This window comes from Rhodnius prolixus, unplaced genomic scaffold, assembly GCF_049639745.1.
Source record: "Rhodnius prolixus isolate KJV_2025 unplaced genomic scaffold, Rpr scaffold_6, whole genome shotgun sequence".
Lineage (NCBI taxonomy): Eukaryota > Metazoa > Arthropoda > Insecta > Hemiptera > Reduviidae > Rhodnius > Rhodnius prolixus.
The window spans coordinates 24,002,551-24,027,432 of NW_027411634.1; the positions used below are offsets into that span (position 1 = coordinate 24,002,551).

Genomic DNA, 24,882 nt, shown 5'->3' on the forward strand with positions numbered 1-24,882 from the left:
TGTACAATAGTTCGAAGTATTTTAGATTGTAGAGATTGAATCCTTTGGAGATTGAAGCGTTTGGTTGAACCCCACAGCTCTATTCCATACGCCCAGATGGGTTTCAAAATAGTAGTATAAATTAGTCTTTTGTTGTCCAGAACGAGAGTTTTGATCTATCGTCTAAGAGTCTTTTAAGTAGTCGATAGCGTCTGTTCAGTTCTGTTCTTTCAAGTCTAGTGTGGGGGCTTTGAAAACTAAATTATTAAAATTATCGTCAATCTAAGGAAATCAATTAAGCAACCTTTAGCGCTATAAACTTTTAATGCAATTGTTTATAAAATTAAACGGATAAGTTGTGTTTTTCTTGTAGTGTGCGCATGCGTGTGAAAACAGAATGTCGCATAACTAAAACCATAAAAAAAAGGCACAGAACAACGGTCAAAGATGGATTCCGTTTTGGTACAATGTTTTTGTGGCTAAGAATTGCCAACTTAAAACAAGTTACTATTTCACAGACTACACTATAGTATCATGTAATATTTTAAAAAAATCTTGCGAGGATTCTAAGAAGAAAATTAGTTACATAAAAGATAATATTACAGAATACAATTGTTAGGATTGGAATTTACTTTTAAAAAAACAGCTGCACTGTTGTGTACTAAACTGTAAAACAGGACCCTTTAAGGTTTTTATCTTTTACAATATTTATTAGGGATGAAATGTGTACCGAAGTGTCCAACTTGCTTTAAATCGGCAATCAGAATGTGCCATTTTACTGATTTCATTCAAAATATAGTTCCAGTATTTTTTTTTTTTTGAACATTGAACTTTGAACTATGTAAGTAAATGTAGGTCTATAATATTTCAGACATATTTTCCTAGGAAAGAATACCAAATACTAAGCTTCAACCACCTGTATATTAAGAGTTTGAAAAGGCTCAAACTAAAATTTCGAGTTGAATAAATGGCATTTATGCAAAAGACTTTTAATATTTCTGTAACTAGTAACTTAGACAAATAAGGTTACTTTTATAATTGGGTGTAATGAATATTAGACCCATTACTTTAGTTTGATACTTATGTTATTTCAGTGGCTTGGAAATCACGCATCCTTTAATCAGTATCATTTTATAATTGTGAACACATATTAACTTGAAATCAAATTTGTTTTTATGGTAAATAAATTCAAGGAAATTTAAATATACAAATTGACGTAAGAGAAATTCAAACTGTATTCGCACAAAAGCTTTTCATTTCAAGATTCTGATTCTGACAATTTTCCAAAATTGTCTCTTTTACCCGAGAAAAAAAAAAAATCGAAGGATGCATCGAAAATTGAGCCCATTTTAGCAATGCACCTTCGCTTGGAACATGGAATTAACATGGAGTTTTGTCATTTTACAGTGAAACATTTAGTAAAAAAAGTCCAATAACTCATATTAATTAGTTATAATTCAGGCGCCACGGTAGCCGAGAGGTTTGAGGCGAGACCTGCGAAGCTAATATGTATTGTGGTTCTGGGTTCGATTCCCGGTCTTTAGGCCTTGGATTTTATTTAAAGGTTAATAATAGAAATTTACAGTAAAGTACATTTGCTAGTCGCCACCTAATTGGTAGTTAGGCGTAAAGCCCGCCTGAAAAAATTGGCAATTACTACTACTACTAATTATTTATAATTCAATCAAACGTCAGTTCAATGAGTCAATTACAATTCAATTAATTACCATTTAAAACGCACAATCTTTATCATTAACTGGCAGCAAAAAAAAAAGAAGTATTTTCTTTCACCAATTACTGGGGATCATTTATAAATATACAATTCAAAAAACTACAATAACTTAGACAGAAAGTTGTGCTTAGTGTGTTTTGCACCAAAAATATTTTAAATAATTGTGAGAATGTGTTCATTTTGGTGAAAACGATTTGAATGACATAAGTAGCGCTCCAGGTCTAAAAAATTGGTGCTACGATATTGGTTCAGTTGTAAACAAATGTTTTTAAACATGCCACTTATATAATGCAATATTTTAATTAGAATATCTCTCTGTAAAAGACATTTATTTGTGGAAATTGTGTCATTTATTGGATAGCAGAATAAAGGTACGTTCACCACCTGCGTTATAGCAATGCTTATAACAGTCAACCTCCAAACTGGGCAGGAAGATTGACAAGCATGCAATTTTATTCTTGCTATCTCATTATTATCGCTTCGAGATTTTATAAACAAAAAAAAGTAGGTAAATTAATTAAAGCCATGCAATCCAATTGGATAATTCCTCTTTTTTTTATTTCTTTTTCAGGATTTCTTAATATCAACTAAATCGTAAAGCACGCTTGTTCGTCGTAAAGAGAAAGAATGAGGGGGTCTAAGAAGAGAAGACATAGATCCCAAGTTTACTTGTCCATTACTTGACTTGCTTGTCTCATTGCAAACAAGCTTACACAACTAATTACCGTTTGATCTTTAGACGAATTGCTTTTGCAAATCATTGTCCATAACCACGATAGCGTGCCTTAACCTTTCATTGCAAACCATGGCCTCTTTTTTGCCCACTCACTCTCTCTCCTCTTCATCATCCTCCATTTCTCTTTAATTTATTCACTTTTTAATTTATTATTTCTTGGTGTATTTTTTTTTTGTAAAAGACATTATTAATAACATATAAATGTGTTGCTTTAAGTTTGCGAATGTGTTTACCTGAATGTTTAAGAAGATAGTTTGTCACGAAGAATGAAAAGTCAAGGATACTGGTATATTGTTTTTTTTTTGCCACCATGTGTGTACATCTACACATTAAATCGCGAGTCTTGTACGTAGCCATGACCGAACCAATGCACCATGTAAACATTTTTCTAAAACGGTTTCATACGCTCGAAATCGATTATTTATCCATCATTATTTTTATCGATTATTTATCATTATTTTCATTTGCAGTATATATCTTTTTTTCAGCTTTCAAAAAACTTGAATTTAGTCCAAAGTACAAATTTCCATTTGAAATATAGACAATTAATTTTTAGGCGACCGTATGCAAAAAAGTTACCCTTTAAGTGGCAATTTTCATCATGCGATAAGATGCTAACAACTATTTCAATCCCATTATTAATGCACTTTTTAAGTCTCTATATCTTCTTTTGAAATACACCTTTTTCTACGACATTTTGGCCAAATGAAGAGAATGTTTACCTCTATAATTGAGAGAAATTGGAAGATTCTATACTCAATAATTTAGAAGATACAAAAAAGTATTTCCGCTGTACTGTATTTCTTTTCAATATTCTTTTAAGTTTTTTAATAACTCTTGGTTATTCATTTTTCTTTTACACCATCTAAATTTAAAACTTCTAAATTTTTTTTGAGAATAAAAAAAATCTCTGTTACACATAAGTGTACTCATTGGCAGCTTATTATAAAAAACGTTTGAGAGAAGTGCCGGTATTTGAACTTCATCCAATCAGTGTCCAAGAAAGTGGAGCTGTTAAACAGGTATTCAAACGGTTTTTGGGTAAAATTTAGAACACGTTAAAATATTTATCCAGTTTCACGGTGTATTTATTTACTTTTAATATGATTGATTATTTACCTACCTTTTATTTTTAATTTATGATGTGTCAATATCTTAAGTCAATGGCGTCTAAAAACTTTTTAGGTACACTCCCCTCCTAGATTGCTTCTATCGTTACAGACTGTGAGTCGCTCCTAGAAACAGAAACGTTAGCGAGGTCTGAACTGGAACAAACGATCTGTAGGTAAAAGTCTAAAGGATTGATTCTGGTTATTTAACTCTTAAAACGTTGGAATAAATATGTAAAATTTAGCAAAATTTATCTATTTTTGGTAACTCAGATTCACTCTTCATAGAAATAATTCACTGAAGCAGAAGTTTTTATCTTTCCAGTCAAACTATTCAACAGAATTTCTTATTATTCCTTCTAATTGTAACTTCAAATTCGGGCTACCTTGTATGTATAATCCACGTTTGGATTATTTATTATATATTGAAGAGCAATCTCAATATACATTACTTACATTAATTTACATTGCTAAGGAAGCTAGACGAATATGAAAGAAAAGCAATGACTTCTAGAAGTGTGCCCTGCTATTAACTGTAGCCACAGGGTGTACACGCACAAAGAGGTTGTATGTGTCGATTCTAATATGGCTGAGAGCCCAAACAACTACTATTTACTAACTGTACATCACCGAGTAGTCACTTTACAGCTAGATTGTAGCTCCTTCTATTTGTAGGTTGTATTTAGACAATTGTTTTCTTGCCTCACAGGTTAATGTGTTAACACTTAACACTTTGATTTCTCACTAAGTTACAATAAAAAGTTTTTTAATAATAAAAAATGCTGAGATTTTCTTTAGCTATTAGTAATTGAATGTAGGAGCTAGCTAATTTTAGGACTAGGCAAAAAAAAGAGCGACCTAAGAGTGCAAACAAATCACCGGGGACTAGGGCTATTAGTAAAATTAGCGAAGCATCAAAAAACCTCTGGATCTATTAAAGTTAATAAAATAAAAATGAAAAATAAGTTTATAAAAATATAATAAAACTTTTAACTTTTTCTAATTTTGAAAAAAAACATCAAATCAGTCAGAAAACTACACTTATGATTTACTACAAATTAAGAATACAGATCTTGTATTGAGATAAAGATGGCCGTCAGTACTTGATTATTCCCGAGTTTTCTAAACAATAACTCCATTCGGAAGCTGATTATTCCAATGCACTTTTTAGGTTTACAGATCCATTGATTGCACATAGACATTTTCAGTTTCACCTCAGCTCTACAGAAGAATTGGCTACAAACTGAAAGTGACAAAATCTTAACACATTTCCTTCCTTCTTCGACGCTTTACTCTTCCTCCTGTCTTTTGCAATAGAATTACTTAACCCGGAGTCTATGCAGTCTAATACATTGGGCTTTATCGCGACAGAATCCTCATACAGGACTTAAGAGAATAGAACTTAACAGACTCTTCTAACAACTGAAAAGACTACACGACAACAGATCAAAACTCATTGGCAACAAAAGATTTATTTATGTGAGTACAGTGGAGTCTCGGTTATCCGTCATGACCGGGACCGGACACGTGACGGATAGTCGAATAGACGGATAATGGAAAAGAACAGGAAAATTTCCAGATTCTTTTGTTTATCGTGTATAAAACTGTATTAACTTAAAGGTCAGTTATCTTTCATTATTCAATTCATTCTATTGTGTATTAAAATTAATGAATACAATGTCTGCGACATCTAATTGGTTTTGTGGGCGGTTTTGTTTGTGGTTGATCTTTTTAGGAAAAAAACCCACAAACTCTCAAATGATGGACACGAGTATGTACCTAAAAGACAAAGGGAAAATCTCAAAAGAAAATATTCACACTCTGCGTTGAACGGTTTTCTTTTTAAAATAATTTTTTGGGTTTTTTAATTTTTAAATACTGAGGACAGTGACGGTTAATTGGAATTGAAAGGGTGACGGATAACCGAGACTCCACTGTATATTAAAGCCCACCTGACATCGAACCATGGGATTCAACCAAACGCTTAAACCTCCAGTTCTTTCTATGGTCACCAATCAAACCATTCATACTGACATTACTTTCGTCATACAGGTTGCTAAAACCAGTTACAGAAAATTCCATCTTAACTTACGGTCTCATCGTAAACCACTGGTACAACATCTTTCTTCCAGAACACATCCAAATAACCACACTCCTAGACTTCTTAAAAAAGACTGTATCCTCGCGACCTCCTCTCTGACTAGGAGAGTCTGGGTAACTTCTGCGCTCTGTTTTTCGAGGACATTGAACATTATTATCTTTGTGGTTTATAACGCAATAAATACGTTGATTGTAACTAAATAAACGATTAAAAAAGATACTGTTTTTCCAAGCTTTCGACCTAAGAACTAGGTTATCTTCAGGGCTTATACTTATTTACAATTATAACACATTGTAAAAAGGTTTGTATCTTCTGTCCTAACTGTTTAGATATTGGCTAAAAATAAATTAATGAATAAATTGTTACTACAATCGGCAAGAATCTTTCTTCCCTGACAAGTTATGCTTGAATAAAAACAAATTATTTCCTCTAATCTTAAATATGATATTAAGTCTTATAAGTGTTCGCTGAATACCTTAAAAAATCACGAGATGAATCCGCTGCATTTATCTAAGAAGTGTATAAAAAAAGAAGAAGAGATATTAGGTTAAATAATCAACCCACATGTTAGTAAATTTTAAGCTTTCTGAACTATAAATTTAACTATTCATTAGGTATTACTTTCTATTGCTTTCTTTTTTTTTCCCATTAAAACTAACATTAACCTTAATAGTTAATTCTGTTCACAGTTAATTTGTAAGAGTGGTTTTTATCTGCTGAACATTAAATGTTTTATTAAACAATGACATTAACCTGCAATAAAATTGAATTAATGGAAACAAATTGAAGGCAAATAAATGTTGGAAATATACAGGATTTTGAAAGATCAAACAATTTGCTATTTGCTTCATGATTGATTTCACTGTATACTGGACATCAAATAAATATTAATTTGGAATATTTAGTCCCAAATAGAGGTGAACTAGTTTAATGTAATTTTTTTGGAAATATTTTAAATAATAATGAAGGTTTGTACAATCTGTTAAGGAAGAATCCTTAAGAGGACATAGAAATCTAAAACAGAAAACAAAACAAAAAAATCCTTTTTATGTACATCGGTTAACTTTCTTTTACTCCAAGTAAGATCCAAGAAATCCAAAAACTCGAAATCTGCACGATTCTCTTATTTGTAGAGAAAGAGAAATTTTAAAAAAAGCTCAGGCAAGAAAGTGTCTAATTCTATAAAAAAAGCTCTACGCTCTTAACCTAATTTACAATTATTAGCATATTTAAAGATTAACTAACCGGATAGCTATAATTTATAAAAAAAGGTTAAAGAACTTGATAATTAAAGATAAATGTGTTTCTAACAAAAGAGAATTAATTAATAATTTTCGACGTTAAAAAAAAAACAAAATTATAAAAAATGCTATGAGGAGAATGAACATTACAGAACACAATAATTTCAAGGTTAACTGTCACAAATAACTTTATCTTATTAGTTAAAATCCATAGTCAGATAAACCAGACATTAATAATTTTATTCAGCTGGATAATAGTAAATAGAAAGCCGTTTACAGTTAGCAAATTAATTCATTGGCCGTAACCTTAAATCGTCCAGCACTAGGCAATTATGCCCATTCATGATTTGATTGAGCACACTTTGGAGAGCATGATGTTTATAAATGATGAAGAGAAGAGCAAAAAACGTTAAGAGAGTTCTTTTCTCGCAATACTTTCTGTTTCACTCAATACTAATAACTGTAATGCACGCTTTTGGCCTTTGTAAAATACTTGACCAAGGATAGTATGGTCTTAAAACATCAATAAATATACTATAAACTTACACAAAACTAGAGCCCAATATCATTACTTTGGTTGAAGAGAGAATAAAGTATATGTAATATTATTTTAATATAAAACGCTTTATAATACCTACTTTCATAGATATCTACTTAAAGTAAGTAACTTTATTACGCAGCTGAAGCCACAACTCAAAATAGAGCATATTTCACTGATTTAAAAAAAAAATGCAAAACACTAAATAAGCTAAATAAAAATTACAGATGGAGTTTGCACTTGCATTAAGGATTCCAAGGATGAGCCTACCGAAAATATTCCTTTAAATTCGTTTCTAACTAACTAATCCTCCACGGCGGTTGAGGCGTCGGTGGCCTCGTGACCATCTATCTGCGAATGTAGCGTCGGCTGTCTAGTGTGACAGTCGTGATTCTCCTGCTATTATGGCATATTACGACTGCTATCGCTGGATGGCCGTCGTTCATTTCAGTCATGTCAATGTGTGCTTGTTGACCTAGCCTATCAGCACACTCTATTATCGACCATCTGTTTTACTTGTTGCATTGATTTCTGTGCAGTTGTAAAAATCTAAATAAAGGTTAAAAAAAAAAATTCGTTTCACGTATAGAGTTACAGAATGCATGTATTCCCTGAACAGTTTTGGATTTTCTTGCATCAACAGAAATAGATTAACCAGTTTATTGTAGAGATTTTGACTTTACTTACTCGTACGTTACCGTCTCGCCTTGAACTTTATAACTCAAGTGCTTCGACCGATAAAAATAGAAGATTTTGTTTTTTTAGCTGCATTACAATGCTGAAGCATAGAGTTAAATATAGAAACTTGTAAATTAGTCAAATAAATAAATTCATTAAAACTTATTATTTATGGTAGTTAAATAAATTATTACTGTTCATTATTTTTGGTGACTGAATCATAGTTTCAATAGGATGAAAAAAATTAATGCCAGTTTCAGTCATGATAAACTTTATTCTGCCGAGCTTTCGACCTAGGGACCTAGGTTCAGTTCATTAACAGACAAGACAGAAGGCACTAACTCTCTAATGATGTAAAACAGTATATTGTAAATTAGCCCTGAAGATGACTAGGAAAGTTCGACAGAATAAAGTTTATAATGACTGAAACTGGCATTAATTTTTTCTTCCTAATGTAAATAAATTATGATTGACTTGGATAATTATGTTTGACTTTTTGACTTGCTCAGCTGGCCAAAGTTATGATTTTGTTTTTTTAATGAACTTTTTGTGTGATTGTCACTGGATACCGAACTTGTAAACATATAAGCAGATTTCATCACTCAATGAGAATTCTTGAATACTTCATTATTGATTAAAATACCAGTAAGCGATGTATCAGATTTTTTATTGAACACAAATTTAATAAATTAAAGCTAAAAGAAGTGTTAAACAAAGTATAAAATAATTCAATAATCTATAATGAACTGAATTTGTTTTTCTCAAATATTAAAATATAAAATGATAAGAACTAGATAGTAGCCTACTGATGATAAAGACCAATCGAAACCAAAAAAAATCTACATTAAAACAATTTATATTTAAGGGGTGAGTGTACCCAAAGAAATTCTATTGATGGAAAGGTTATGAGAGTGAAAGTAATATGTCAAGGTGAGTTAATTGTTGAAATCTGGCACATACACTCTGGAATCATCAATAATAATCCATCTGAGATAAAATGGATTAGTGTGAGGGGTATTTGTTCATCCTTGTACATTTATTTAGCAACAGAAAGTAATGTGAAATAATTTAGATAGAACAACGAGGCTACTGAGCCACTAGGTAATGGTATTTATGTAGCCTTTTTTTCCTCACTTCAACCCGATTCGTTGGCTTCATAAATAAATAAATATTTCTTTAGGGTAGTCATCACTAAGTGTCAGAGTCGCCCATGTTTCTATTGTCAGAGCTTCTTTATTCTTTATTTGTTGTAGGAGCTTTACTGGCCTGCAGTTGTACAATTTCAAAAAATAAAGTAGAAATAAAAAAAAGAAAAAAGAGTACCCATTTATGTAAATTACGACTGAATTGCTTCTTATGAAATTCTGTTCATGAAATTTGGTTATATTTTTTAATTTTAATGCATTTAAAAGGATATTTATAGGGAGGTAGTTATCTGTTATCTATAGCAGTTGGTTATTAGTTAAGTAACGCACTTTACTTTCTCTAAACTTGAAATACTTTAGACAAATTTGAGACTTTCAAATTTTTAAAAACCTTTTTTTAGATTGATTTGTAGGGGTTCTAATAAGGAAATTTCATCGTTACTAAAGTTCTAATTCTTTAAGGATATTTGATTGATTATAGGGTTCTTTTTCCTTTCTGATTTTGTTAGTTTTCAGGTGGGCTATACATCTAACTACCAAATTATCCGTCGTAGGTAGAAGTGAGTAACGAACATACTTTACTATAATTTCTAATATTAAACATTAAGTAAAATCCAAAGAATAGACCAGAAATCGAACTCACTAGTTAGTGGAACCCACTTGTTAGTTAACAATACATTTTAGCTTTGCTGTACTCGCCTCTAACCGCTCGGCTACCCGTGGCACTTCATAGGAATTCATTAATTTAAGTAAAATACGTAATTTTAGGTATACCTTACTGAATAGATTGGTTTCAATGATTTTTCTTTTATTTCAACTTAACACACACTACAACATGGTAATCATGGTAATCAACATGGTAATCTTTATTGCGGAAAACATGACTTATTCGGATTTATATGATGTTGGTAAAGTTAAGCTCTCTAAAATGCAGTTCAGTCGTTAACGTCTTTGTATCATTAATGTATAAAAAATGACTAACCGATGTTTTAAGTATATATTAAGGCTCTAAAGATTTGTTAAATTTTTAGTTAATCTTGCTTTAAAATAGTTTTGAATGAAGTTAGCTATATATTTCATTGTAACATTGTAATAATATACTTTCTTTTACCAATATCCTGAAGACTTCTTACAGTCGTGAGTATGATTAACAAAAAATAAAATAAAAAATAATGGAACAGGTGGAAAGAAAAGAGTCAATAACATGCCAAAACTAAGGAAAATGTAAAAAGTATCAGGTAGAAAATACCAAGTGTTCAACGATGCGCAACTGTCGTACGGAAGATAAAATGATCTAAAGAGAGACAGGTGGTAATACCGAATCTTCTTCACGCCAAACTATAATAGTGCCTGCAGAAGAAGATTGATCGCCTTGTCACATAGTTTTACTAACTTTGGTGGAAACAGCCACCACATTTTTATAACAAATTGTTCTGGCAATGAGAGAAATATTTCTAAACTGACTTCCCTATTTCTTCACGGTTGTATTAGTATATCTATTCCATTGCCGGTTTAATATTATTTTTATTTTCCTTATTGCTATAAATTGCCAACGGTTACATGAACTTGTGTGGAAAATGTGCTTCAAATAAGTAGTGTTCGTATACTAATAGTTATTATTCTGTTACTTTTTGCTTCATTTTACCCATGGAAATATATGTTTTGTTAGTCGCTGTTTACGAAAACATAAGATCTACAAATAATCATTCCATATGTCAGTCTCTCTGCCCACAAATATGCATCAAAATAACTCAAGAAAGGTAATATGTACAACGAACACTTTGAAATTCAATTTAGAAATAAACATGGTACTCAACAGTTGGCTTTCAACAAGATTAGCCAATCGGAAGAGTCTTTCTTTCCCTTTAGATTTGCCATTTCTCAAAATAGGTGCTTTGTTTTCTTTGAACTTAGTATACTAACTGTATCTTCTGGGATTGTTATCCTCAACAAATTGGAACAGAAATATTAAGTTTTGGGGATGGCTGAGGGAAGTCCTTTTCTCTAAAGTTCAATTCCTGAGTAATGTACGGTCATATCACCTATTTAATATTATAGAAACTAAATTTGTTAAATTTGACGAAAAAGTTGTCTAGAAATGCTGATTTTTCCAATAAAAGTTTTAGAATTAACCAGGTAATAGAAAGTGATTCAACATCCATGTTCCTTAAACATTGTATCCTACCTGCAAACACAGTAATCTTATCCGCAATGTTAATAATAATAGTTTAAATAACGAAACTTTTTCAATTTCTTATTATGGTTGAGTTTTCTCATTTTTCCAAAGCTCCTGGTTAGATGAGCCTAAACATCTTCTGTGATATGTTGTTTACTTCAATTAATGTCAAAATCTGACAGTCTCATCGTAGTTAGAAGACAGTATTCTGTGAAGATTTCTTTTTAGCTACGTGTTCAATTAAGTCGTGTCTCTTAAATATTTCTGATACAACAAGCTGATTAAAGTAAAAAAGAATCTCTTCAAGTTCAACTGAAGTTGGTTAGGCTCCACTAACAGAAAGGTTAGGAAAAAGAAAACCTAACGCTAAGAAAGAAAGAGAAGTTTCGTTATCTTTATAGCTAATAATCTACAAAATCCATCCCAAACCTCAAAAAAAAGGACAAGACACAATATTTTTGTTCGGAGCACTAAAATTGTAGATTAAAATTCAGAAATTGTTACTGCTATTTTCATTTTGTTTCACAATAGATATTTTTATTTCAAATTAATAATTTATATATGGATTAATGGCAATAAGAGTACATTATTGTTAAGCTGATCCTTAAGGAGGAAATATAATTCTGGATCGTGACAAGAAGTGAACAATTTTTAATAATTCCTATCCGAATCACGATGAAACAGTATCCAGAACAGATGCATAAATATAGGAGCACACAACTGGAATAATAGAACTCACTTTGGTTACAGGAAAATGTTATGCCATGATAATAGGATCAACACCAACAACAAAGCAAATATTGTTTTATACTTGGTAAGTCTTCACATACTGTTTGTTCATAACGCTTATTTAGGTCACTAAAGATGATATTCTCATGCTCTGGAACTTATTTCACAATTTTTGTTTAGTTTTTTTTTTCGAAGTGAACCATGTTTTCGGTGCAAATTGTGAGTTTTAAGAAAATTGAATTACATAAACTGCGGTGAGAGAAACTGTTCATACCAATAACTTTTTTTTAAACATTTATAGGCTTCAAAAAAAGTATTTGTTTATTTTTTTAAGAGTAGAAGTACAAAAATCAGATTATAAAATAACCCAGCTTCACCACTTTTTTCAGTCACGTATTCAGCGGAGTTCCTGGTGTGGGCAAATTTTCCTTCAAATACGCGATGAACCTAAAAACGTTGCTTTTCATTTCTCAACCTTTTCTACAAAAAAAAAAAATGATAGCACATGATATGAATAACAATGTAATAACAGCCTTTACACTCACGCCAAAATGCTAAGTCATACATTCAATCTTAGAACAATCCTTGGTTTGTAGAAAAACAAAATAATTTTAACTGAAAAAATATATTACAGATAATATTCATGTAGACAATTAGCTTATCTCAATTCTCTATAGAACAAACACTGATAAGCACATAAGAACATTAGGAAGATATAAATAACAAACTAAATAATCTGCTTGGCATTATTGGTGGAGCTCAGTAAATCACACATTGCTTAATTTATGTTATAGCCAACATCTTGATAAATTTCAAATTTTTTTCAGAGCGGTTTATTCAATAAGTTTAACTTATTAATTAACTAAATAATTGCCTCTTTACAAGATGAATACTAAATTATTTACAAGAGAAACAGGTAAAATTTTGATTAATGCAAAATTTTCGTTAAACTTTCACAATCTAAATAATTGATCGTGAACAATTTAGCATGGTTCGATGGACTTATAGCTTTATTTACATTTTCTATTCAAATATCACAAACATATTTACATATTTACACTAGCTTTCAAGAAATTTGTTTAGTTTTACTTTCAACATCTTTTGCGTTAGATTTTCGAAAATTTGCTTTCACAGAAATTGGAGTTTGGCGTGCCAAAGAGTGAAGAAGTACAGAAGTACTCTTTTGTGGTTAATTAGGATGGAGTAAACCACAACATATTATAGTTATAATGCCTTAGTCTAATTCTGGGTAACTAAGTTGCGGTTTTTGAACGATAGTTAAATTCCCTATGCTTCCACATTTGCAATACCACGAAAACAAATTTATCAATTAGGCACTCCTTTCGTGGTCGCCAAGTTATTGGAACAAATGAGACTAGTGCTTATTACATAAAATTGTAGATCAAGTGCTGCAGGAAAGAGTGCAGTATGCACCAGTTTGGTTTTGAAATTCTCTTCTAATTATTTATCTAGATTAATACCCTTAGACAACTTATTCCCTTTTTTAGGAATATTTCTTCTATTATTTTTCCTATACATTTTCGTTCGCCACACTTCAATGCCAGTAAAAAAAAATTATTATACTTGTAATGTAAGTTAACTCATTCTTTAGCTTCTCGATTATGGGTAAGGTTATTTAATTTAATTATAAAACATTAGATGGTTTTATTTAAACTTTTATTTTTGTGGTTTAATCATTTTAGTCTTAACCTTATATTTTAAATGCAATTTAAACTAAAAATTGGTAATGGATAGATTTTGTAGTGCAGTCTATATCACTTTCTGATTGTATGCCCAAAGCTGCAAGGAAGTACATATATTTTGAAGTATATCAATACAGAGTAAAGTAAAGTAGAAAATATTAACAATTTACTGCAAATTTCAGAGAATGTAAAGTTGATTGAACTCTATAAATTCACCATTGAATCAAAAAATTGGTCAGTGGTTCTTCTTTTCTTGTAATGTATTTACAACAGTTTATTTCTGTTTTTCCATTTTTATTTTGTTTTTGATTGTATGTTATACTCTGAAGTTGAATTCTGTGTTACATCTAAGATAAAATAATTTGTTAATTTATATTTCATTATGTTGTACAAATAATATATTATAAAATAATAATAATAAATCAATTGCAAAATGTTAATGATTATTATTGAACAGCAGTTATTATTCTCCACGGTTATTGTCAAGTGAAATGAAAGGTCAGCTTTACTAGTTTGGTGGATCTCTCTAAAAACAAATTAGATAAAAATAAATAAAACTAAATCGTCGTATTCAGAAGGGGAGTTTGTTGTTAAGGTAGTAGTTTTGCTAAGAATAATTGGTATTACCTAAAGCTTCTATTTATCTAACTTGTTCAGTACCTTTTAATTTTATATTGTGGTATAAATAATATTTTCACTTTCTCTTCTGGTACTCATGACTTTGCGAAAGGTTTAAATCTTTTCAGATATATTGACCACTATTTAGATGTTAGTTATGTATGTAGTAGATTTAGATTTTGTCTGATCACTTAGTTGTGCAATTAAACCATTCGCTTTATTACGTTTAGGTTGCATAAAAGTGTTTATTTGAATGAGTATATGCTTTCAGGTATTTTATTGTTGCGCTCTTGTTAGGTACAAAATACCTGAAAGAAACAATTTTTGTTTTTTGTTTTTATACAATTTCTGCTCATAGCAATACATCTTTCAATAAAGGTTGTTGTGTAATTGTCACACTGTTCAAGTCTGTGACTATTGAGAAGAGATCCATTCTGTCGTCTTGACCCAGTGGAGAGATATCCGAGTGGGACGTTAGACAGTCGTGGGCAGTTTATTTTTACGACTTTTTTTTTTTTAGAATTCGCCTAAAGCCCATGTCTCTCCATATCTTCCTCTCATTTCAATCACCATCTCTTTCTCTCAATGACATACTAGCCATCCACTTCTTCTCCTTACTGTAGAAATACAATCCCGCACCCTCTCAAGCCATTTGAGGAAATCCATCGTACTCTACCCTTACCATAACAACGTCCTATCTGGTTCATGTTCTTTCTTATCTCTGTTTCTTTCACAATTTACACATTTTTTTATCCTATCCGGTGTTGTTCTTTTCAAAAATCTCCTACTATATTCCTTTTCCATAACCTTAATTTTTAACAATATTTTTTTGGAAGTTTTTCAGTTATCTTAGCCGTACAGAAAATACATACGTTCTATTATTGAACAGATTTCTAAAATTTTTCTCGGAGATTCGGTTTCTCCATAATATAAGGTTGAGAACATCCATTAATTAATTTCATTTCCATAACTTCGAAATCCTTTTGCTCATTACTTTCTATAGTATTCAGATTTTAGAAGTTCATTTCCATGTGAATAGTTACTAGGTGAAATACGACTTACCCTGCATTAGGCGGCTTCAATTTACTTATCCTACACCATAATCTCAACCGCAACTTTGTATGAGAACCTCAAATGAGAGCTGATAGTGTGAATTATGTGGTCTTTTGCTGAACTCGAAGGTGGAAAGTGCTACTGGTTAAAGAAATATTCTCTACTTGGCGTTTGTTCTTATCGTTCTAAGGAATCCCCACGTAACTTAGGGGTTCATTAGAGAAAGAGGTAGAAGTAATTGTCCACAACGATTTACAGTTCTTGCCTGTAAATACGGGAACAAGGATCGTCGGTAGGCTGATTACTGTAACCTGCCGGAATAGAAGACAGCTGGTTTACTAGTAAGACCACTCGCTGAAGACTAAAAAGTTGATCACCTACAGCTCCATGTATTTCCTTAATTTCTTCTCCACAATTACCATAGTTAAACAAAAAGAACTGTTTATACGAACATTATATAATATTTCTAAGAGAATATGTGTGCAATAGCTAAGTATGTTCTATTTAAGGTGAATGGTGGCAGATTGGCAGAATTGTTTTCGTTTTCAGCACAGGTCATGCGTTGCGAAATTTACTGATGTATCTCCCAGTTTAATTACTTCATACATATGATATAATGGTAAAAAAAAAATTTCTTTTGCACTTACAGAGATTTAAAAGTTGGGAAAATGTCTAATACAGAAAATTGAAACCAGGGGGCCAACTATGATCTCAAATTTCTTATTTGTATCAAGAAAATAAAGCAAAAAATAATTAATGTAACCATGTTTTCAATTGAAACATTATATTTTCAACCCTTTATGAGTTAAGAGTAAAAAAAGTGATGAAGGTTCGGTATCATCTTGATGAGAATATAAGATGTAATTAACTGTTTTAATGTTGCCTGTAGTTTTATTTAAATCAACATGGTGATTTAAATTTTGTTATATTTCGCCAATCGTAGGCAGGACAACCTAACTTTGATGAAAGAAGGAAGGGTAAATCCTTTGAAGGTTTTTGATCCTTTTAAAGAAATTTTAAATGAAAAACAGCAGCACGCAGGACTCGAGCTAGGTATTTCCCATTTACTAATCAAACCTATAACCGTAAATTTCAGAGGAGGTCCATCTGGGTAAAATGTAAACTTATGAACCCTTCTTAAAGTGATATATAGGTGCAGTTCTTCAGTTTCAACTTTTTCTTTTTTCCTCACAACTTAAGTGTGAGAAAAATGGCAGAAATGCAATTGCATTAGCTGTTAAAATGGTTTTCAATTTTCAGAGCCGAAAAACTTCTCAAACAGCTCATTCTAAACGAGTGGTTCTACGATGAAAGCGAGGCTGGTAACAAACGCTATCTTTGGTAGCGATTTGAGAATTTAGGGACTTAGTTTATGCGCTTAATGCCAAAAAAAGATAGATAAAAGATTAATTTGGGCACAGAAAATAGTTCAATAAAACTAATGAAACCGATGTTATACATGTTTTAAAAATATGCAGGATAATCTCAGTCTGCGTCTCTATTAGATTTATAAAAATATCAAGAGTTGAACAGACAGATTGGTCGGAATGAACATTAATAACGGCCAATTGGGTGGACCAATTTCTATAATTTTGCCCAGAATTCAAGGTCGCATACTTGTTCTAAACATATCTTTTTATTTTTAAATAATTTCGTAATTATGCAGTATTTTTAGAATTCATAATACAATAACTTTTGTCTGCACCGTTTCACAATAATTTTAACTTGTTTCACGGACTTCCATTTGATTTATTAATATAATTTAAGCTGCGTAAACGAATCATTCAGTTCATCTCTAGCCTAAGATCAGTTCTGTTTTTTGCTAGGCTTCTTACGAGTTCTACCTTACTATTTTTATCTTAAGTAAAGTTTTGGTACCATTGTCTTGGTATTTATAGAGGATTTGCACGCAGTTATGTGGAGAAAACTATTAAGTTATCGCGGAAAACGAATACATTGTAGCTAATGAGGATGGTTGCTGTCAAGATCCCAGTGTATTTGGCGAACGGGACTATAATCATGAGACCAGTATCTGTTCGCAAATTACTAATAAGTGATAATATAAGATCCTAGTGTTAAAGTATGTTTTGTCAAATATTATCCCCTTAAATGTTTGCGTTTATAACTTTTTGGAAGACACTATTGGGATACAGATGAGAGGAACTCTACTGAATACCCTCGTTTTTATGTCAGAACTTAGCCTGCGAATCGACTACCATCAAATTGACAAAATTATTATGTTCTAATTATTGACAGTTGGATTTTTAAAAATGAAAATGTAAAATTTCACAGATGGATAAAAATAATGTGGACTGCCAAAGAAATAGCAACAACCAAGGATATGAAATTGATAAGTAACAGTCAATTAACAAGTAACTTCTCAGAGATGAATTTATAAAGACCTTTTCAAAACTTTGTAAATTCAACTTGTTTTCTTTATTTCTTAAATACGTAACTTCATTTCTAGTCTCTCTTTAATCTAATTTATCTATGCTCCCAGAAATTTGAATAATTCAATTTCCTTTTTTTAAAATCTCTTTATCGTTTACTTATTTGCTTATTTAATAAGATTTCCTGTTCTTTATTGATTAGTTTCAATTTTTACAATGAACTAGTTATTTGTTCAATAATTTATTGCTTAAAAGCTAGTTAGTTGATTTTTGCTTCTCTATTTTAACTTAAGATTCTTGGCAATATTTTTGATTTTAGATTTTAACATACGATTTTATTTTAAACCACTAAAATTACTTTAAAAATAAAAATAAAATATTAAGAAAATTATTACTTTGTATTCAATAAACAACGGCGCTTTATTTTATTTTTCAAACATAGTGCATTATGTAGAAGCAAAGCTATTTGTTTGTTCAATTGATTTTACGTAAAATTATTCTTCTTCATTCTTCTCCCAACTCTCAAAACCGTCCCTGTTAAATAAGAGATTGTTGTTTATTAATTGTTAAACATTATTTGATCGTTTCTTGTGTCCCAAATTTTCTAATAATTAGATTATGAATCAAACTTTTTCAATCAACCTCTTCAATGTAAAACGGTATAAAAATTACTGCCGTTAACTGAATTAAAAGATATTTTATTACCTGTTGGGTACATTAGGAGTGTATCTATGGCAAGGGGAGCCCAAGCGAGAGCTCAATGCCCTGCAGCTGTGACCGTTCCGCCCAGACACTCTGAACAAATTATAGGAAAAAGAAACGAACCGAGAATAACGGCAACCATCACACTCTTTCTGAATAATCCCTCCTTTCAATATTTTCCATATTAAAATTAATAAATACAATTTCAAAAAGATTTGTATCAATAGTTTACTGAAATCAAAAAATGGAAAGTTCTCTTCTTTGACTTTGCGGCAGTGTTTTGTATCAAAATATAGGTAGGTGTCTGATGTTTAGTAAGTTTTGAAAGGAGTTAAACATTATTTTTCCAAAAACGGCCAAACACATTATAAATTTCGAGTCTTCAAAAAAAAACTGTAAAGTTGGTTGGTTAAATTCTATGCCGAATGAGCTAAAACCTAAATTATGCTTCTTAAACTGTTTAACCACTTGAATTCTGCTTCGTTTCTGTTAAACTAGGAATGTGAAACGAGAAATATTCTGGAATCCCTTGGATGTTCTCCAGTTAGAGAAGTATTATTTTTAAAAAACTTATGGTAAAGCTATAATTTCATAAACTTACAAGCATGTATATAAAGTTTAATTAATAGTGATTAAAGGTGCATCAATATCTGAGATAATTGGACATTTTTCAGTGCATTGCCGGCCACCAGACAGTGGATTATAAACATATTGTTCTGAATTCTACCACAAACGTTTATACTGGACTAATATTAGTCCTCTTTAAAATGCAGAATCTTATCTCAAATTTAACTGCAACAAAATAAAATTAAATCAGGCTTTTCAAATATATTTTTTTTTGGTGTTTATTTTTGCTACAAACAGCGCGTTGGTGCTATAAGTAACAGTGATAACCTGATAACAGATCTATGAATTACAGAGGTATACGAGTGGAGAAGTTACCCAGTGGTAACACTACAAAATATTAGGCTATTAGTCGCTCTCTTCACTTGAGAGGAGATCACGAGGCCACTATCTCTTAAGGCGTCTTGTTGGGGTTGTCAGGAAGAGTTCTTGAAGAAAGATTTTTAGCTAGAGGATTGATGTGAGATATTGCCGGTTGAAGTGGAGTTTTCTGTATTGGGTGACAAAGGAATGTTAAGGTCGTTGTGTATTTTCAATTATTTAACACTGTAATTAACAAGAGGGTTTGAAAACAGTGGTCCTTGACTGTGAAACCCTTTGTAGGTCAATTTCAGATCAAAACCAGCAATCATGATTCCATCGCTACATTTATTTATACAAATGTGCATTTAACTTGAAATATAATTATTAAATTATAATTGTAAGGACCTGTATGAGTAATTTTACTTTAAAAAATAAAGCAGTCAAACATTGCAGTGGTGAGCAATTCTACTTAAATGGAAGGCTTAATAATATTCACTCCTGAAAGTGAACTAAGTCACAGAAAATTGACGAAAAATCATTCACCATTCACTCTGACGATGGAAGAATCCGAGACCCATAAATTAGGAAAAAAGGAGGCTTTCAGTGATGGACACGGAAGATCGAAAAAGTTTAGAAAATTTGAACAAAGATTTACCATCATCTTCCAATTTAGTTGGGCCTCCCAGTACGGATTTAATTGTTCAAGTTGTTGAGTAAAAAAAAAAAAAAACAATCTGTCTTGATTGAATCATGATTTCCAAAAGAGATTAAAATATTTGAATGGAATTATTAGAGATTTAAAAAACAAACAATAAAGAAGTAATATTTCTTCACTAGTATAACAGTGTTCGTATTCATAACTTTCTTGCAGTCTCTTCCGTATTTATTATTCAGATCGGTGAATGCACAGCCCGCAGTTCTTTTAAAAAATTGCCATCTCCAAACCTCTAATGATGTTATACTTGCAACTATAATTATAGTTACTATTTCACAATAGGTATTGTAAGTCTTTCTTTTGTGTAATAATGTTGCATTATGGATCTCCTAAGCCAAAAAAAAGCAGTACTTTTACTTAATATCCATTTACTTTTACTCGAAGGAATCATTGAATAACTTGTACTCTCTTACACTTGCATCTATTTTTATATATTTAAGTTACACATTCATGAGTCTTACCGTTAACAATGGTGTTTAAATAGATACGGAGATTAAGAAAATCAACGCAGTTGATTCGGAAAAATCTCAAAAGCCAGAAGAATCGCGTAAGTAAAGAAAACTCAAAACGAGAATAACAAAACAGAATACAAAGTTTGTGCGTCTTCTGACTTTTCATTTTGAGAAAATCAGTTGACACAAATATTCACATAGTTAATAACATTAATTCTTAATTCGTATAATATGGACCTCAAAATATAATGACTTGGATTTGCTGCTATTTAGTTGTTTTTTAGGTTCGCCAAAGTGTTTGTGTAATTTTCGCCATTGAATTATTAATCTGATTTGTTGTCACGAATCGTTTATTTTTCTGTTGAGGACTTTATGCCAACCATTTTAATACTTTTTTGAGGGTTTTTAGTACTTAATGAGACATTTGATGAATCAACATTTCACATAAATAAGTTCAAGGAAACATGGCGAGTTAATGAAGTAAATTCGACGATTAAACTGGCGAATTCGACTCGTAGGTTTGTTTGGCAATCATCGTAACTGTCCGCTAAGTACCTAGAGTATAATACTGGTCAGAAAATACATCTCTTGATTCTCGTCTTGAAGATTCTCAAAATATGCTGGTCTACTTCTCTAAGAATCCATGATTCTGCACCGTAGGAAACTACAGGTATGACCAAGGACTTGTTCAGTTTCATTTTGGTCGGTCTTGATAAAAGAGTCGATTTAAACAACTTTATTTTTAGCTCTCAGGTTTGCGAAACATTCGACGGACAGATTATGCGACCTTCTCCTTGTTTCAGGTGTTGATACCATCTTGTACTTGATCTTCGACTCATTAATCGCCAGCCCAATGTCCTTGATTTCAATTTTCACTCAATTTCAGTAAACACTTAAGAGTTCTTTCAATTCTTCCAAAAATAGCGAATGGTTTAAGTATAAATCAGCGGTTTGTGTTAGAATATAAATTATAATTGTAAAATCCTTACTTTGAGAAGGTTTTTTTTCTGAAAATTTAACGTATTAAGCTAATAATCCATATAGTTTCTTACTTAAATCATTATTAATTTATAAAATCCAACAATTAAAAAAAAAAAACAAAACAAAAAAGGAGTATGTGAACGAGATCAGATTTGTTCATTACAGCATTCTATTGTTTTGTGTAGCAAGAGAGAGCGGCAATCAGCTGATTCTTTCCAGGTATCAGCTGATAACGAGGATTATTGTACTGGTAGTGTGTATGTGTTGGTGTTGTGAAGTACTGGCTACGCTGTTGTCTCGCCGTTCTCTGTGAGATCTTCAGTTCTGGCTGTACAAAGAGGTTCACACAGGAAAATTGATACTGAAGAGAGAACATTACCCGTCACACTTCACTAACTTGTACGATATTTTTTATATTCTAACGCAATATTTTTTTTCTTACTATCGGTTGGAGGGAAGTATTGCGGTTGTAAACAAAATTTGTCAATGTATCTGCCAGTGATTGCTGTCCACGTTTACGTTCAGGTTTCACTCAAGAAGTATAGTATCAAGCTGCATGTTTGCTGTTTGCTGCATCGTGCAGAAGAAATGCACGCAGCTCCAAAATAATTGTGTCCAGCTTTAGAAATCTTAAGAAAAACTATTCGCCCGTATAGTAAGAAAGAATAAGAAAGTAGTAAGAAATGTACTGGGTTACTACAAGAGGTCGTATGTTCGAGAGTTTTGTCACAATTAATATAAAGTATAAATAACGGCCCAGTGAATGTAAAGCATTTTACAGCTGGTTGAAAGAATATTTGGAGAGGCATAGTTAACCTTAATGATGAGAACTGCATGCGGAATGTTCATCGGCATTCCTTATAACCATTATAAACCGACAAGAATTTTTTCTAAAATAACGGAGAAAGATTTATTTGAAAATACCAGATAAATAGGGTGATTATAAGAGATAAACAAGACATTCTAATTATAAACTTGATAATCAGAATATTCCAAATAAGAACTTTGAAGAAACGGGAGGAGAAAAAATAAGAAAAAATGTCTTATTTGAGTTAAAACAAAAGCAAAACTTGGAGGAGAATACTAAAATCTTCTTTGTGAGATATCCATAAATGGCCTGGTGCCCACAGCGTTTATAAGGAGCATAGATTCTTATGTGGGATTCTGGTAAAGGAACAAAAAGGCAGTTCCTTGAACATTGTCAGAAGTGTCAGGAAAATTTAAGCGTTGTTCTACAAAAAATCTTAATTTTCAATAAAATATATAGAAGAACGAAGCGAAGACTTCTTTGCTCACTGTTGAACTACAAGAGCGTGTAATTTTTTACTTAATATTAATAACGCCTCAGGTGAACAAAAGAATTGGCAGTTTGTCAGAAACCTTAAGAATATGGAAACCATTGCGCACGAATTTTGCTTATGACATTGCCGAATGTTGACAATTCGAAACTGGCTTAGGAACTCGAACATTTTTTTTTAGGAAACTGTTTCTAGTTGGTCATTCGTCAGATTGGAGTATTAAGTTTATAAATTCTTAGTTTTGAATGGGTTTGCGGGTTCAAGAAGCAGGGACAATGGGCCTTCAAAAGAGCTTGCAAAGAAAAGGCTTTTGGAAGGAATAAATGTTTTATTGTTTTTTTGTAAGTACTGAGAAACGCTGAGAAACAGCATTATCTAGAAAGAGATACGAGGTGTGGCTATTAATTAACGAGACTGATGCTGCTACAGAAGAACTATGCGTGCATAATAACGTGCGCAAGGTTTTGAGTGGTTCAAGCGTTTCCAAGATGGCCAAGAAGACTTCGGAGATGATGACCGCCCAGGTCGCCCTTCCACGTCCAAAATGGATGAAAATATCGATTATAATTAATCAACATTACTACCGTGAGGTGTGCTTGCTCAACTCCGTGAAAGAGTAAGGAAAAAACGACCCGATTTGTGGAAGAACAAGTCACGCGCCGGCTCACGCTGCATTTCTGGTCAAGACGTTTCTAGCCAAGTACAACATCCTGGCCCCATGTGACTTTTATCTGTTCCCCAAAGTCAAATCTACATTAAAAGGAACACGATTTCAGTCCGTTGAAGCTGTGAAAGAAAAAGCGGCACGCGTCATGCAGGAGCTGACAGAAAAAGACTTCCAGCACTGTTTCGAACAATGGTAAATTCGCATGGAGCGTTGTAGGGATAGAGGAGGGGTGTATATTGAAGGTGATAATAACTAAATATGTATAAATTTAAAATAAAACGTTTTATAGCAATAGTCTCGTTATTTAATAGCCACACCTCGTATTTAACTAAAAGATTGGATGAACTCGGTGTCCGTACCCTGGGGAAGTTCAATTCTTCAAAACATCTTCTGCCCTGAAATGGCGAATGGCGAGTATCGTGCCGGATTAGTTATTAAAAAACTTTAATTCCTTCCTTCTAAAAGCACAGATATAAACCTATCATTTTTTTTTGATCAAATTAAACAATTTTCGGATAAGGTTGATTTTACAGTAGTTTTGGAAATCATTATTAGATTTTACTATGCGGAGAAAACATTGATCGCTCACAGTAAATTCCATTCAGGTCGAAAATCGCAATTTTAATCTATAGCTGTGCTTTTACAAATATTCAGTTGTAAGTTTAGTAAAAATTACACATTCTAAGATAATTTTTAAACTAAAATTATAAACAACGAAAGTCATTTTGAGAATTCTTACAAGATTTAGCTTGAAAACAAAATTTCAGAAGTATTGCGAAGGTAATTCAAACTCCTATATTGTAGTAACTTGATACTAACTGTACAGTAACTCTAAATTTAGAATGAATCTAGTTTTCAATTCAACACTGGATAGGTTTAATCCAATTTAATATGAACATTCCTTAATTTTTAATAATGACTTCTTCATTATAAAAGTGGTTCATCATTTAATTCTACAGTTTTAAAAACTTTTTTTAATATGTGAGAAAAAGAAACAAGAGAATCTGGGCGTGTGCTAGTCAGTTATTGTAACGGCACTTCTAGCGCCAGACAGGTTCAATATAAAAGTACTGAATGGCTGTATCTGTTGACAGACTGTTCAGAGTGTGTGTGTGTGTGTGTGTGTGTGCACATAAAAGAAGTGTACCTCTGATGATGCAGGAGGTAATGTTATGAACAGTAAAACAACAAAAAGGAAGTAAATGTTGACAT

At 31.7% G+C, this 24,882-nt stretch overlaps 1 protein-coding gene across 3 annotated transcripts in view; it reads right to left on the reverse strand.

Moving 5' to 3' along the window:
* The window catches only part of LOC141461491 (uncharacterized), a 59,868-nt gene that overhangs the window by 28,369 nt on the left and 6,617 nt on the right, over nt 1-24,882 (reverse strand). The window contains exon 2 of one of the 3 annotated variants that reach the window (XM_074142650.1): nt 3,571-3,682. The exons of 1 other annotated variant lie outside the window; for it this stretch is intronic. The gene's annotated coding sequence lies outside the window, so the exon portion shown is untranslated. Of the gene's footprint in view, nt 1-2,680; nt 2,813-3,570; nt 3,683-24,882 lie in introns of those variants that run through there. One more of the 3 variants, XM_074142651.1, reaches the window with a different exon arrangement.